The sequence below is a fragment of the Dipodomys spectabilis genome, unplaced genomic scaffold, assembly GCF_019054845.1.
Source record: "Dipodomys spectabilis isolate Male_0828 unplaced genomic scaffold, ASM1905484v1 ptg000215l, whole genome shotgun sequence".
Classification (NCBI taxonomy): domain Eukaryota; kingdom Metazoa; phylum Chordata; class Mammalia; order Rodentia; family Heteromyidae; genus Dipodomys; species Dipodomys spectabilis.
The window spans coordinates 2,297,315-2,314,593 of record NW_024870892.1 but is presented as its reverse complement, the minus strand read 5'-3'; the positions used below and the strand labels follow the sequence as shown (position 1 = coordinate 2,314,593).

Sequence of the window (17,279 nt, the reverse complement as noted above, 5' to 3'; positions counted from 1 at the left end):
AGGTATATGGTAAGGCTTTCCTCCTATATCTGCCCTTTCTTCATTGTGAACACAATTGCTTTTCATTATTTTAAATTCTTTAATAATAAGCCAAAGCATAGAAAATCATTTATATAAGATTTCCAACACTGTCTTAATGAGAACTATGCTTTCTGTATTATATTTCTGGAGGTTTCTGGAACTGGGTAGGCTCTAGGATGGATACACTGTGTACTAGTTTACAAGTTATAGTCAGTGTTCCATTGCTGCTGGTAGGAAACATGAGACTCCCCTTCCCGGCTGCAGGAGCAGCAAGAGCCTGACAGTGGTGGATTACAGTCATTCTTTCTGTTTCATATCCATAGAGTCATACATTTGCTCTTAATTGAAGACTACCATGCCATGGATTACACTAAGCAGCTCACTGAGCTTGAAAGACTCATCACTAAAATCAACCATCAATTGACTCTCAGTTCAGAAAGAAAATGTGACCTCATCTCTCAAGACTTCTCTCTGCTAACACAGCCCAATGAGGATCTGTTAAAATTGTTGCACGCTTAGCATTCCTAGAAAAAAGGGTGTTGGGTTGCTCACATTTTCTGACAGGCAACTTTGCCCAATATAGGGTGTTACATATTGTCATGTACTACCACTATTAGGAGTATATTGTGACCTTCCACACATAGGTGGAGACCGTTCACCTCAGTACTGATGAACGAAACTTTATTTGGAAGGCGGATTGGTTGATTGACTGATTCTACAGTATTAGGAATTAAATCCAGTGCCTCATTTTTGTGAGGCAACCACTCTACTACTTGAGCTATACTCTTGGCATTTGTTTTCCTTTTATTTTCTGACAGAAGGTCTCAACATCTTTTCAAGGGTGGACCTAGACCTCTGATCCTTTTCCCTCCTCATCCAGCTACAGGCACACACCATTGGCTGCCATGAAGGGAAGGTCTTGGCCCAGCCCACTCTTCACCATTTAATGCATCCCACCAGCCCCAGAAACCATGGAAGCAAGTGGCCATGGAATAAAACTGCTGAAGCTTTCAGTCAAAGTATGTCTTTCCTACATTAAGCTGATGTTCTCAAGTATTCTACCAAAGTCACAGAAAGTGAAAAGAATATTTAGTTTAGTCTGGCACTCACCTAGCACCACAGTTTGATGAATTAATATACAAATAAAAGAATAAAGAACCCAGTTAGGTTTCTAGTGATTCCCAAGATACATTTAGCCTTCCACACACATTCATAGGCAGAGGAAAATGTGTGTGATAGGGCTGGGAAGGTGGCTCAGTGGTAGAGTACTTGGCTTGCATGCCTGAAGCCCTGGGTTCGATTCTTCAGTACCACATAAGCAAAAAGAAAAAAAAGCCAGAAGTGGCTCTGTGGCTCAAGTGGTAGAGCGCTAGCCTTGAGCTGAAGAGCTGAGGGACAGTGCCAAGGCCCAGAGTTCAGCCCCCACGACCAGAACCAAAAAAAAAAGAAAGAAAGAAAATTTGTGTGATAGAAACAATGTGATGCATAGACAACAAGACTAAGAGAAGCAAGGTATCGCAAAGAGAATTTTCTGACACAAACGTTAGAAAAGGGGACACTTATTCCGCAACAGCAAAGGAACTTTCACAATCTCTGAGAAGTCTTGTTTGTCTTAAAATAACTAAAAAAAAAATTTTGTTAGTGCCAGTCACAGATTACACTATAACCTTTTCAATTTTTAGTAGCAACTTGATTTTTATTTGATTTCATCTGTTCTTCCTTTCCTCCTTCCTTCCTTCCTTTCCTCCTTCCTTCCTTTCTTTCTTTTCCTTCCTTCCTTCCTTGTACTAAGGCTCAACCTGGACTCTCTTCTTTGCTTCTACTTTGAAGGCTAGCACTCTTATCACTGGAGCCCTAGGTCTACTTCTGGTTTTTTGATGATTAATTGGAGATAAGAGTTTCATTGGATCTTTTTACCCAGGCTGGTCTGGGATGTTTGCCTGAAAGCCTGGACAACAATCCTATTTATACCTCCTATGAAGCTTGTAATATTTAAAATACCACTATATCCAGCTTGTTAGTTGAAGTGTAGATAATTTCTCCTCTAGCTAACCTTGAATTAGAATCCCTCCAATCTATTTCCTGAGTTGCTAGGATTTCAGAAGGGTCACACCATGCTCCAAGATCATCTGCCTTCATTAGTCTTTCATCTCTATTATCATACACTTATACATTTTAAATTGCTTTTACTGGGCATATACATAGTGAGTATAATTAATGAAGTGTCTTCAAAATGCTATATTTTTTCTTAATGTATATTTTTATTGTAAAGATACTGTACAGAGGGGTTACGGTTACATGAGAAAGGTAATGAGTACATTTCCTATCAAGCATTGTTATACCCTCCTTTATTTTCCCCCTACCATCTCTTTCTTTCCCCCAATTCCTCCCTCCACGCCTCCACCCATGCCCCCTGTAAAGTTGTAAAGTTCCTTTTCAACATACTGTCTTGTACATCTCATTGTTACAATGGGTCATCCTGTATCCTTATTTCAGAATTTTGTTATTTCCTTTCCCTCCCCAAATTAGAAAAATGTATATTCAAGATGCAGGACACTGAACTCAAATACAGTGACAACAGGGGTTGTACCTTAAGGGAAGAACACACAAAGAAGCAAAAAAAAAAAAATCACATAGTACATTTTAAGTACATTAAAAAGAACAACAACCAAGATAAAACTTCTTGTGTACCTGTCTTGGGGTTCATTTAGCTTAGCATCAGGTTATATGGTCATATGTACATAGGTTTGACCTCAAAATACTATATTCTGTGGTTGCTGGTCTATAAAGCAGCCTATTTCTGAAAAAGACCCCCTGTGAAAAGTAGCACTAGCTCAATGGCCTCAGCCAATTGTTGAAGCACAGAAGTCACTTGGTATTTTGTCACTGGTAGCTCCTAAAACTTGACTGTTCATTGACTATCTCTTTTAAAAAGTGAACATCTTCAGAAGCTTCTATCTCTGTCATCATCGCCTCTTCTACAGCTGTTCTGAAGATGCTTTTATAAGAAAGTCACAAAAGAGAATTTTGAGTGGTATCTCTGTGATATAATTTCTCCTCCACCTAACATCTCAAATTAGAAAACTTTTCCACTGAAAGTGACCTCTATAATATTCAGCTTCTGCTGTGCACTCTTTGGAAAAAAATTAAGCTCAAACAAATTTGATTCAGATTTACCTCCATCTCTGGCTTAATACTGAGCCTACAATTCAGCCGAATCTAGGCTTTCTGTAAAGCCAACGTCTCTGCAACCCTTTTGGTTGCTATGAGTAGTTTTACCACCTTTCGTGGTTATACACGGCACCCTCATGTTTGAAAGCAAATGTAAGGAAATGCCTAAATGTAAGTCATGCTGATGCAAGGGTATACAATCCCAGAAGGCCGTGATGCTTTGTGGGCCACAAAGAAAAGTCAAGATTAATATGCAGGGATTTATCGAGAGGTAAAAACCTGTTCACATTATGTTTATAGGTTTATAGAGGATATTCAAAATATAATACAAGTAATTTAGGAATTATTTTTCTTCTTTTTTTTCCTTTGAAGGGCAACAATTTTATTTTTGAGGAACTTCTTACTGCACATTTTAAAAGAGAGTCATGTAAGAAATCAAAATTTGTGATCCTCTTCTCATTCTAGAAACAAATAAGGGCATAAAATTTCTTTTTAAATCATGACACTTGGAAGTTTAGCACCGCATCCAAAATGAACAAAAACGGGAGCAAAAAGCATGTACTATATATTTTGGATTTCTTTGGTAGGGGTTCTTCCCATATGGTATTAATATTTCTTCTTTCAATTCATAGTACCAAAACAGTAAAAAACAGGAAAAACTAGAAACCTAGTGGTGGCTGAAACTGGGGAGGGTGCTCTCTTGCGTTCTGTGTGGGTTTTCCTGGACTGCAGATTGCAGGAAAAATTGTTGACATTTTCATTTTGTAGCTGTTAGTTTCACAAAGAATAATAGCAAACATTCTAATGTCCACATCTTGGTTAGTCGTTGACTTTATTGCTTAGCTGTTTCTTTGGTGTTGGTAAGGTCGTAGGTGTGCTTTATTTTTGAATGGTCATTAATTCCTTAGGTCACCCTGTGGGTGGTGGAGGGGCCTGGGGAGCGGGGTCACTCAGCACCGCTCTGCTCGGTGGCCAGAGCAGGGTTCTCGGCTAGTGCTTCACCTGCCTTGGTCTCTTTGCCATCCAGGGAAGGAGCATTAGGAGGACGAGGATGACGATGATAGTTGTAGGGACCCAGGTATCCATGGTGAGCAGATGGCTGGTTTGGACCACTGGCCACTTGTAGATTCTCTTTATCTTCAGCCTCTCCAACAACTGGTGCAGACCCCAGTGGGCCAGGAAGCCCCCTACGGTACCTTGGGCAGTATGTGGGATTTCGATGAACTGATCCTGTGAGCTGAGCTCCCTCAGGGACTCCATCCTTATCTCTCCAATCTCACCAGCCTGCATTCTGTTGGGATAGGGAAAGACCCGCAAGGGCTGGTCTAAGGCCTGCCCCACGTGGTATGGACTCCGCGCCCCTGGGAACTGCCCTTGGGTGGCTGGGAGCTCAAATCTAAGCCAGATGTACTCACAAGAAGAGAATAGTATTTAACCTTTCCTTTCCTAGTCCTTCAAGACTAGTGTTTAACCTTTCCTTTAATGGAACAATGTTTTACTTAGTAGGAGATAAATTAGTGGTCCCTATGTTTAAATTGTTCAATTGTTTTAATTGTAAAGATGCTGTACAGCGGGGTTACCGTTACATGAATAATGAGTACATTTCTTGTTGAGCATTGTTACCCCTCCTTTGTTTTTCTTCCACTACTCCTTCCCTCTCCCACAGCCTTCACTCCCACTCCCCCGCCCCCAATTCGGAAATTGTGAAGTTCATTCCAACATAGTGTCTTGTGAGTATCATTGTTATAATGGGTCATCCTGTGTCCTTGTGTCAGCATTTTGTTATTCCCCTTCTCCTCCCCAAATTAGATAAATGTATATACAAGATACAGGTGCAGAAAAGGTCAAAAGCTATGTACATATGACCAGATAAGATGATGTTAACCTACATGAACCCCAAGATAGGGATACAAGTTTTTTTTTCTTTCTTGCTATTGTTCTAACGTATTTATAAATGTACCATGTGATTTTTTTTGTTGCTTTGTTTGTTCCTCCCCCATGGTATAACCCTTGTTTTCACTATATTTAATGTCCGTCTAATTTGGGAAGGGGAAGGGAAAAAGCAAAATATTTAAATAGGGATACAGGTTGACCCATTGTAACAATGAGATGTACAAGACACTATGTTGAAAATGAACTTTACAATTTAAGTGGGGGAGGGGGAATGTTGTTGTGCAGGTGGGAGGGAAGGAATGGTAGAGGAAAAACAAAGGAGGAGGCAACAATGCTTGATAGGAAATGTACTCATTACCTTGCTCATGTAACTGTAAACCCACTGAACAGTATTTTTACAATAAAAATCTTATTAAAAGTAAAAAATTTACAATTTTAAAAAATCATTTGTAAAAAAGAAAATGCCTTTAACTCATGGCTCTATGAAACTGGTGATTGTCAAGGTTTGGTCTGTAGCCTGTAGTTTGATGTTTCCTGGGGAAGACAAGAGTTTCTGTGTGTGTGTGTGTGTGTGTGTGTGTGTGGGTGTGTGAACACATACACAAAGTCATTGGTTGACATTATATCATTACTGGCGATGGAGAACAATTTTGCTGTATTTTACTGTTTATAAAACAGTACTAGAGCCAGGCACCAGTGGCTCACACCTGTAATCCTAGCTACTCAGGAGGATGAGATCTGAGGATCATGGTTTAAAGCCAGCCCGGGCAGGAAAGTCTGTGAGAGTCTTCTCTCCAATTAACCACCATAGAACCGGAAGTGGCGCTGTAGCTCAAGCGGTAGAGCGCTAGCCTTGAGCTGAAGAGCTGAGGGACAGCGCTCAGGCCCAGAGTTCAAGCCCCACGACCGACAAAAATGTTAAAAATAAATAAAAAATAAATGAAACAGTACCAGACCTCCCTATTATATTGAGAGAATACTTTCAGAGAGCTGTATTGGAGTTCCGTTATTGCCTAAAAAAGTTACTAACCAAAAGACCTTAGTAAGTTAAAAACACAGTTATTATCAGAAGTCTCTGAAGAGCAGAAGTACAGAGTGTCTCCGTGGGCTTAGAGCTAAAGTGTCACTTCCACCTTGGTCTTCTGAGGCTCTAGAAGAGCACTTCTGCTTTTCAGAATCTCCCTAGGCCCTGGAGGTGTATGCTGCCGTGACCCCTTCTTCATCAAACTCTGATTACGCATGCTAGCCATCTGGCACATACTTTATAGGGACTCGCATGTTTGGGTCATGATTCTTGGGGTTCACCTGGTAAATCCAAGATAATCTTCCCATATGAAAATATCTAATTTCCAGATCTCCAAAGCTCTTTTTTTCATAAAAACAAGTCTGGATATCTCTGGAGTCATTATTCAGACTACCATATTGCCTTCTTATATCTATGTAAGGTACTTTTTGAGTTATACTTAGTGGGTTTTAAACGAATTGCTGCACGCTTATTAAATATTAAAGTCTCTCTATTTTAATGTACACAGTACTTTGCACAATTGTAAAGTAGATGCTCAATATTGTCTCCCAAAGTACACAAGAATTCAATAGTTAGGCCTGTGTTACTACTTTCCCTGGCTTTGTTATAATCCTCATCTTTCTATGAGCATTCAACCTCACTAGGACTATCACTACTAAAATTTTTGGAGAAAGTAAATGTAACTGTAATCCTCCTGATATTTTCTTAGAAACAGTCATCTTCTGAAACAATTCTGTCTAGAACAGCATGTTTGAGAAAATCACTGAAGAATGAATTTCATTGTTTCTTTCCAAATCAAATGCAGGAAATCAAGCGTATGAAAATCATATTTCTTCTGAATATAGATTACAGAATGTTTATAGAAATAATTATGTAGAGAATGAACAAAAGGTTTTAAATTAATTAAATACAATCAGGTAGAGTTTCTGCTACTGTAGGTAGACAGGAAGGAAATAATTTGAGTAGATTAATGCATGGTATTTGGAAAATTGTAAAGAAAGATTTGGGGGTACTGATTAGCACACTTGGTAAAATAGAGAACAATATTCAAATTTGAATTGCCAATTCCATCTGTATCCCATGTAGCTACATATTTATTCCACAGAATAGGAATCATTAGGCACCTATTCAGTTAAAATAGAAGTTTAAAAACTATGGATTTTCAAATGATAGCTTATTACCAGTTGTGATTAGTTCTTACACATAAAACCTAATCTGAACCTTTGAGGAGAGAACTGCTTTGGAAGTCCTGTCTGCAAACAACCAAATGAAAGGCCGTGGCTCAATACACAATCAACAGCTTGATGAAAGAATAGGTAAGCCTCACCTTTCATTAGCATCTCTTCACTAAATGTTCAGATGAGTCCTTTATTGGGGCAAATCTTTCTTATTTTGTATATCTAAAACTTGGATCTATGAAGTACTTGAAACAGGTATGTATTTATTCCAGAAGGAGAACTATTTGGCCTATTTAATACACAAAAAAGAATATGGATGGAGATAATCCGTTTCTCAGATTATTAGAAAAGTCATTTTTTTTTCTAAAATAGATGCGGGTCTAATTTTCTTCATGGTTCTCAGGTTGCCTAATAAAATATAAACCGAATACGCTTCCACACTATATTCTGCAATCGTGGTGTGGACTTCAACTAGCCTAGGGGTGTAAAACGCATCTGTGGAAATCACAGAGTCCATCGAAGGAGGTCACACTGATGATGCTGAGTGTGAGCTCCACAAAGAAATGGCAAATCATGAAAGCAAATTGCATTGAACATTCAAAACCCATGTGGAAAGGGTGGCTTAATTAAGAGATGAGAAACTGTCAAATTTCTCAGAGACTTCTCTGGATATTTATCAGAGGAGAAAGAAATTCAAAATATTTTAAGAAAAATGTCCTTGCCACAAAAGAAACTAAGTGGATTTGAAAAAAATACCAGAAAATATGTAAATAATTGTTTTTAATTGATAACATGACTTTACTGACTGTAAACAAAACTGTATTTCACTGTTAAAAATAAAAAAATGACTTAGCCATAAAAATTCATAACATTTCTCCCAGCTAAAATCCTCTGGGGACACTGTAATCCATATTGCAAAAAATCAGAGCTGAGTTTTCAATAAAGGTTTCAATAAAAGTATTCTTATATATGATAGGAAGAGATGAAAGAATTTATTATGTATTTCAGGTACGGGTTGATATTTGAAAGTACACTTTCATCTTATCATATCTCACAGGACTGCACCCTCTGTGGATAGAAAATCTGCCACACTTCAAACAGTGGCCCCAACTGGACTTAATATAAGACAATGACAGACGTATCCATCAGAGATGAGCCTAATATAAGACAGTGACAAATGTAACCATCAGAGACAGTGTGAGACCACACAGCCAACTAGGTCACCATAATGATCTTCCCTTCTTCCCAACCAGAAACATCTATAACTGATGTTATTTTTACTATATACTCCAATTACAATCACTTATGATAAATAAGGAGTGGGGAATCGATGTAATTAACTCAGAATTTGCTAGGTATTTACCATCTATAAGATGTATTAGGCAATATTGGACAACAAAATATACACAAGTTATTTTATTTTTAAGTGCTTTAGAGTCCAGAAAGAGAAACTGATTACAAAACAATTCTTTTTTAATTTAAATTTTATTGTAAAGGTGATGTACAGAGGGGTTACAGTTTCATTCCAGGGAATGAATACATTTCTTTTTGAAGTGCTACCCCTCCCTCTTTTCTCCCACTTTTTTCCCTCCTGACCTCACTCCCTCCAAGTTGTAAAGTTCATTTCAACACAGTGTCCATTGAGTATCACTGTTATACGGTTTCACTCTTTTTCCCATAGTTTCTGTGAATCTCTTTCTCATTCCCAAAGCAGATAAACTCACATACAAGAGTAAAAGTAAAGAAATAAAAAAAACAGTGGCATCAGAGAATAAACCAAAGGAAAAAAGAAAGTAAGTAAAAAGAAGTAGCTGCAATTAGTACAATGAAATAACCCTCTTGTTTCTATTTCTCTGGGTTCATTTCTATAAACATCATTTTTTTTTATTGTGAAAGTACTGTACAGAGGGGTTACAATTACATGGGCAAGGTAATGAGTACATTTCTTATCAAGCATTGTAGCCTCCTCCTTTGTTTCCCCTTCCCATCCTTCCCCTGCCCCCCACCCAATCCTCTCCGCTCCCCCACCCCACACCAAAGTTGTAAAGTTCGTTTTCGACATAACGTCTTGTACATCTCATTGTTGCAATGGGTCCACCTGTATTCCTATTTAAACAATTTGTTTTTGCCCTTCCCCTCCACAAATTATACTGACATCAAATACAGTGAAAGCAGGGGTTATACCGTGGGGGAGGGACATACAAAGCAACAAAGAAATATAGTCATATGCACATAGCTATTGGGCCCCTGTGATCTTCTCCTAAGAATAGGCTGTATGTTTTCCCTCATTTTTAATAACTAGAAAACAATTCTTTACATATATTGTCTGTGTGTAGATTTATTTATAGTAATTCCATATAAAGGAGGAATTTGTTTTATGGTTGTTTCTATTGGGCTAATATGGCGTTATAAGAAAATGGGTGATCTTTGATATCATTATTTACCTAGAATATCACATTACAAAAAGAGAATAAAAATTCTTTTCAGAAAATTTAAATAACTTACTCCAAGATTTAGTTTATTAAATCAAAATTAGCATAATGTTCACATCACTGACATTCCAATCTTTATCATTTCTGTAGCACACAGGACATTCAGATATACAAATAATTTTAAGAAGCCTTTGTGGAGAGAATGTACAAAAGTTTCTTCGGTGGAATTATAGCTTAGCTTCCTACCCATTTCAGGAGTATTTCGACCAAACACTCTATTACTGACTGATACTCAGGAGACATTGCTTGAAACATTTCTATGCTAATAAGTACATGACCTCATAAATGAACTCAACCAAGACGAGGGTCTCTGTATGTGTGAGTTCTCTCTTCATTACATGAACCTGCATCTACTTAGTTTCCATCTCTTGATTTAGAATCATTGGCATGAATATCTTTCATCTCTCTGGCAACCAGCTCCCACAATTAAACTTCTTGTAAATTCAAAGATGTAGATTTTTTTTTTTCACCGACCACATCTCCAAGAATCCATTTGGTAATCCAATGAGCACCAACCTCCTCCAGGCAAGGTAAACACCCAGCCTGTCAGTCTGAATAGCTCTCTTAGTGTGATATACACATATCTGATTACTTATCTAATGACACAGCCACCCTACACGTTTGTAGCCTTGAACTGATCCCAGTACTTGCTATCTCTTTTCAGTAGTTAAATTATCAGGTGCTCTCATAACTCAGTCACTGGCTCAGCAGCTATGTTTTAATGCTGGGAACTCCCTCAGCTCCAAGCTGCTGTTCTTACTTCCACCCGCACCAGGCCATTGAAATCCTCAAAAGTGAAATCACCCACGGTCCAAAATCTCTACATCATTATCATACTGCAATCACGGGATTGTTTATCATTCTTTTCATAGTCAAAGTCTCAAAACATTTGATTTTTTTAAAAAATTACATTCCTCTTTCCAAAAATTGTCTACCTAAGTAATTCCTTTTCCATACTATGAATACTATAAATCTTAGCTTGTGTTATTTTCCTTTCTGTTTTTTCTTTTCTTTACGTAGTTCATTTCTTCCTGTACTGTCCCTTTGAACTTCTCAGGTCATGAGGATCACTTCCCACACATCTTTATAAAGATGAGGAGCCTTCCCGCGCTGCTAGCTGCACCTCTCCAGCTCTCCATGTTCATATGGTGTCTGTGGTCAGAACCTTGGGTGCTGATGTTATTACTGTTTTATCACTGATGCCAAGTAGTAAGGATAATGCATTTAACAAGTGTTTTCACAAGGAACAGCTGGAATATTGCCCTCCCTCAGCCCTCAATCATTTGATTAGTGGCTATATTTACTTTCTCTTACCAACGTGACACATTCCTATACCCTTGGTGTCTCAAAGCAATACACAAACATATACATGTACAGGCAACAAGGTGTGTCCTCTGCCATCCTCTTCTGGAGGGCTCTAGGAGAGAATCTAGTTCTTGACCTTTCAGTATCTAGTGACTGTTGAAGCTGACATTGGATTTGTTCTTCATTATAAGAGCCAAGATGTGGAGTTGGCTTCCTTCTTGGAACTGCTCCAAAGCTCTGGCCTTCCCACCTCACTTGTACAGGGCCCCTGTGAGAACTGAGAGAATCTCCTTTCTTCATCACATCTTTCTCTTTCAGTGTGGAGTATTCATGGCTTTCAGCTTTTGCTAGGGCCTGAATATTTGTGTTGTGTCCTCCTACAACCCATATGTTGGGCTCCAATGGCAATAGCATTTCAGGAGGGGCCAACTGAAGGTCGTTAAGTCCTGAGAGAGGAGATTCCCTAAGTGGAGTTATTGACCACGAGAGAGCTGGTACCCCTCCCACTGCGAGAGGTCACATGAAGCAAGCTCCTCGTGTGAACCAAGATGTGGATCCTTGCCAGACACAGAATCTTCTAGCACTGTGATATGCATTTTCCCACCCTCAAGAACTATGAGAAATAAATTACTCTGATTATAAACTATCTGATTTGAGGTGTTTTGTTATAACCCTCAGAATAACACTAAGACACCATATTTAAAATATCAACATACTCTAACTACAAATGTTTGTATTAAGCCTGGCACTGTATCAAATAAATTTTGGCACATGTACTCCCACACACATGCACACATCTTTATTATGTTATTATTTTATTTATTATGTATTTATTTATGATATTTATTATATTATGTATGTTTATACACACATTATATTATGAATGTATACACACATATACACATATTTATATGTATACCTGTATATTCACATTTATGTACACAAATATGTGAATATATGTACACACATATTAATATGTGTATATGCAAGTATATACATGAATACATACATACATGTATATATGTATGTATATATGAAGAATAATAAAGGTAATTTGGTAACTAAATATTTCACACTTACAAATTAGTGACTAAAAAGTTGGCTAAAACAACTGATACATAACTGTGTGGCATGGACCTACAGTTCTTGGCTTCTATTTATTTCCAAGCAGAAATAACCTTACCCGACTTGACTGTATCATTTTCATACCTTGTCTGTAAGAAACTCAGTTTTGTTTCTCTTGTAAGAGATATTACATAATATCTTTTCTCTCAAACTATAGCATTCAGAGTTTAGTTTCACCAAAAATATTCTTACTGCATTTCAGCCTTCTAAGTGAATTATCTAGTAAATTCTTGCCTATAAATAACGTGTTGACTAGACATTTTAAATGTAATAGTCACACTTGTCTTTATTCTTAAAACAGCTTTCTCCCTTTTGTGAACTGAAATGCACATACACATACAGCCTTCAGACATGTCTCCAGCTCTTCATTATTCCTGAGACATTAAAGCCAGCAGTGCCATGATCACATAGGAAAATCTACATTTTAGCCAAATGTCCAAGCATTGTAGATTTATTATATTTACCCTTTTCATCCTCCAAAATAAGAAATAACAATGAGAAAATATAAACATGATGTATGAATGCATAATATGCATGTATATTTAATATATGTTAAGTATCAGAAATAAATTATACTTTTATATTAAGCATACAACATTCATTACATATCTATTTCTATATGCATTGGTATATTTAAGATGCAATTTCTGAGTAATTGGATAAATTATACTCATAAATACATTTTGAACAAAAATGCATTATATAAAATCATGTATGAATGTGTAATGAATATCACATAATACATTTGTGTTTCGTTAACATTTTGGAAGCTTTTTGAATCTCAAAATTTTGTTGATACCACATTGTTTTATGTAATATATAATACTGTGTGAGTAACAAAATATGCAAGTCAAGGTATATGTTAATTTTGAAATACACATCTGCTTGTCTATAATGTACAATTGTTTTCAAAAGCTTACTGAGAAAGTAGATGCGCAAAACACAATATATCAAGATGGAATCAATACATAAAAATGTATATAAAAGTTTGCAGACATTATTGCCTTTCTTAGAGAACTACGTAAGAAATATGTCATTTAACTGTGCTTCAGAGATAGAACTTGAGATAAATTCAAATTGAAATATCCACATAAATCCTTTTCTATGTATAATATCAGGTCTCAAATTCATCACTGAGCACTTTCATTCGGTGGATTAGTTGTCTTTCAAGATAAAAATCTCTCAAGTAGATGAAGAAATTTGAATCAAATACTGCTCAGTGTGGAGTGAATGCTCTTGCTACAATTACAAAAAAATGTATATTTCTTATTTACTGGATCTCTATACAGTCTTACTTTGAATGTGTCACAAGCACAGATAATTCCTTTGGTATTTTTATCTGTCTTGGTTAATAAATATTTTATATACCATTTCAACAAACATATGTGTGTGCCTCATTATGTTAAGTTAGATCACATATTGTTTGATATAACAGCGTGGTATGTGCAGAAGAGAGTTGAGATCACAGAAGTTGTCTGTCAACCACAGACATTTCACACAATTTAAAAAACTTGCTCTTCTAAGATATTGTACCAACTGCATTAACTCAGCAATGCTAGCTTTATTTCTTACAATATTTTTGAAAGAGTATTTTATAGGATGCTGACTTTCCAATGCTAGTTTTAAACAATAGAGTTAATATGCCACTCTGACAAAATCAGACTAAAATTCTGGAAACCAAAAAAAGTATGACTGGAAACAAAAGAATTTGCTATAAAAAGAACTTGCTATAAATATGTAAACTTATTATGGAATTACTCATCCATACGCTTTCACTGTTGATGAGGCCAGTGTTATATGTGTTTATTTAGTTTTTCTTTAAACTTCATTTTAGGTAATTCACCAGTCCACCAGCTTAAGATTTCTGCTCCAGGACAAAGTTAAAGAAGCCATGGCTTCTTTTTTTTTTAATTGTGAAAATACCATACAGAGGGTTTACAATTACATGGGCAAGGTAATGAGTGCATTTCTTATCAAGCATTGTTGCCTCCTCCTTTGTTTTCCCCTTACCATCCCTTCCTATCTCCCCGCCCCCCAACCCACCTTGGCCAAAGTTGTAAAGTTCATTTTTCGACATAAGGACTTGTACATCTCATTGTTTCAATGGGTCCATCTGTATCCCTATTTAAACAATTTTTTCCCTTCCCCTCCACAAATTATACCAACAGTTGTGGGGCCTGAACTCTGGGCTTGGGCACTGTCCCTCAGCTCTTCAACTCAAAGCAAGCTCTATGACTTGAGCCACAATGCCACTTCTGGCTTTTTCTGATTATGTGGTGCTGAGGAATTGAACCCAGTGCATGCGAGGCAAGCACTCTATACCACTGAGCCACCTTCCCAGCCCCAGGACTCCCTAGCTTTTATTTCCAGTGTTCAGTTTGGCAATAGCTGAGAGTTGAAGCCAGAGTCTTCATAGTTGTGCCCTCCAGAGGACAGTGGGGGTCTCTGAACTGCTCTGGGCTGTCAGAACAACACAAAGCAAATGCCAAGTGAAAGTAGCCTTTCAGGGTGAAGCCGCATTAGCTAGATATATTGGTGAGTTCCAACTAACTCTGTGGACTGGATTCTGCTGCTTCTTTGCAGCTTCCATAGCAGCTTATTCTATGGGCCAATGGCCAGCTGGGTTGTTAATTTTTCAAAAATGAATTTTAAAATTCAATTATTGCCCTTTTCTCTCAGCTCTTCACTTGAACAAGTACTTATTCAGTCAGCATAGCATATCAATTCAATACCAATTGAAGGGTCAATTGATACTTGATATGATCAATTGATAAGCTGATTTCATAACTGTCACACAAAAAAAACAAACTGTTTTAAGCATTCTAAAGAAAAAATATACAATGCTAGAAAATGGTCATACATAATTTAACGGAAAGAGACTTGAGAAGGCCGTTTGGGGAAAAAATTTTTTTGTTAAGATAAATCACAGGAAGGTTAACCATCAAAAATCTTATTACCAATCTCAATAGATGCAGAAAAAGCATTCGACAAGATCCAACACCCCTTCATGATGAAGGTTTTGGAAAAATTAGGAATCCATGGAACATTCCTCAATACAATAAAGGCTGTATATGACAAACCTAGAGCCAGCATTATACTCAATGGTGAAAAACTAAAGCCATTTCCTCTTAATTCAGGAACAAGACAAGGATGCCCACTCTCTCCACTTCTCTTCAATCTAGTATTAGAATGCCTAGCTACAGCAATAAGACAAGATGCAGACATAAAGGGGATCCAAATAGGGAAAGAAGAAATAAAACTCTCCCTCTTTGCAGATGACATGATCTTGTATTTAAAGAATCACATAGACTCCACTCCCAAATTACTCAAGTTGATTCAAAACTTTGGCAAAGTAGCAGGCTATAAAATTAACCCCCAAAAATCAATGGCTTTTCTGTATGCCAACAATGAGAAAAGTGTGGCTGAAATTAGGAAAGCAACTCCATTTGTAATAGCCCCACAAAAAATAAAATACCTAGGAATTAACTTAACTAAAGAAGTGAAGGACCTCTATGATGAAAACTTTAAAATCTTGAAAAAGGAAATCAACACAGAACTTAAAAAATGGCAAAACCTCCCATGCTTCTGGATTGGAAAGATTAACATCGTGAAAATGGCAATACTTCCCAAGGCTATCTACAAATTCAACGCAATACCTATCAAAATTCCACCCTCATTCTTCAAGGAAATAGAAGAGGCAATCCAAAAATTCATATAGAACAATAAAAGACCCCGAATAGCAAAAATGCTCCTCAACGGAAAGAACACTGCTGGAGGAATATCAATACCAAATTTCAAACTCTACTATAAAGCCATAGTAATCAAAACAGCTTGGTATTGGCATAAGAACAGACCTCAGGACCAATGGAATAGAATTGGAAACCCAGAAATGAACCTACAGACCTATAGCCAGCTAAGCTTCGATAAGGGAGCTAAAACAATAGAATGGAAGAAAGACAGCCTTTTCAGTAAATGGTGCTGGCAAAATTGGTTAACTACATGTAGAAAACTAAAGCTAGATCCTTATATATCACTCTGCACCAGAATCAACTCCAAATGGATCAAGGACCTTGAACTCAAAACAGACACTCTGAAAACATTACAGGATGGAATAGGAGAAACCCTAGGTCTCCTTGGCTCAGGCCGAAATTTTCTGAATAGAGACCCGGAAACACAACAAATCAAAGAAAGGTTGGACAAATGGGATTGCATAAAGTTGCAGAGCTTCTGCAGGGCAAATGACATAGCTAGCAAGATCAATAGAAAGCTCACGGATTGGGAGAAGATCTTTACTAGCCATACAACGGACAAGGGTCTCATATCTAAAATATACTTGGAACTCAAAAAATTAAACCCCCCAACAACAAATCCTCAAAGAAACAACTGCCCAATAAATTAGTGGGCGAAAGACTTAAAGAGAAACTTCTCTGAAGAAGAAAGAAGGATGGCCAATAGACACATGAAGAATGTTCAACATCCCTAGCCATAAAAGAAATGCAAATCAAAACAACATTGACATATCACCTCATTCCAGTTAGAATGGCAAAAATCACGAACTCTAACAACAACAGATGCTGGAGGGGATGTGGACAGAAAGGAACCTTACTTCATTGTTGGTGGGAATGTGAACTTGTTCAACCACTTTGGAAAGCAGTATGGAGGTTCCTCAAAAGACTTCACATAGAACTCCCCTATGACCCAGCAATCCCACTTTGGGCATTTACCCAAATGTTTACAAACAAGACCACACTAAAGCTACCAGCACAACTATGTTTATTGCAGCATTATTTACCATAGCTAAGATATGGAACCAACCCAGATGCCCCTCAGTAGATGAAGGGATCAAGAAGATGTGGTATATATACACAATGGAATTCTATGCCTCCATCAGAAAGAATGGCATTTCCCCATTTGTTAGGAAATGGAAAGGCTTGGAAAAAATTATATTAAGTGAAGTAAGCCAGGCCCAAAGAAACATAGGTCCCATGGTTTCCCTTATTTGCAATATCTAGTATATGTATGAGTCAAACGGAAAAGGTCAGATAATGTGATGTTAGAAAAATGAACCCT

The 17,279-nt window shown here is 37.3% G+C and overlaps 1 pseudogene; it reads right to left on the bottom strand.

The window, feature by feature from the left end:
- Positions 1–3,958: 3,958 nt before the first annotated feature.
- Positions 3,959–7,804, bottom strand: LOC122122685 (annotated as a pseudogene).
- Positions 7,805–17,279: the final 9,475 nt, after the last annotated feature.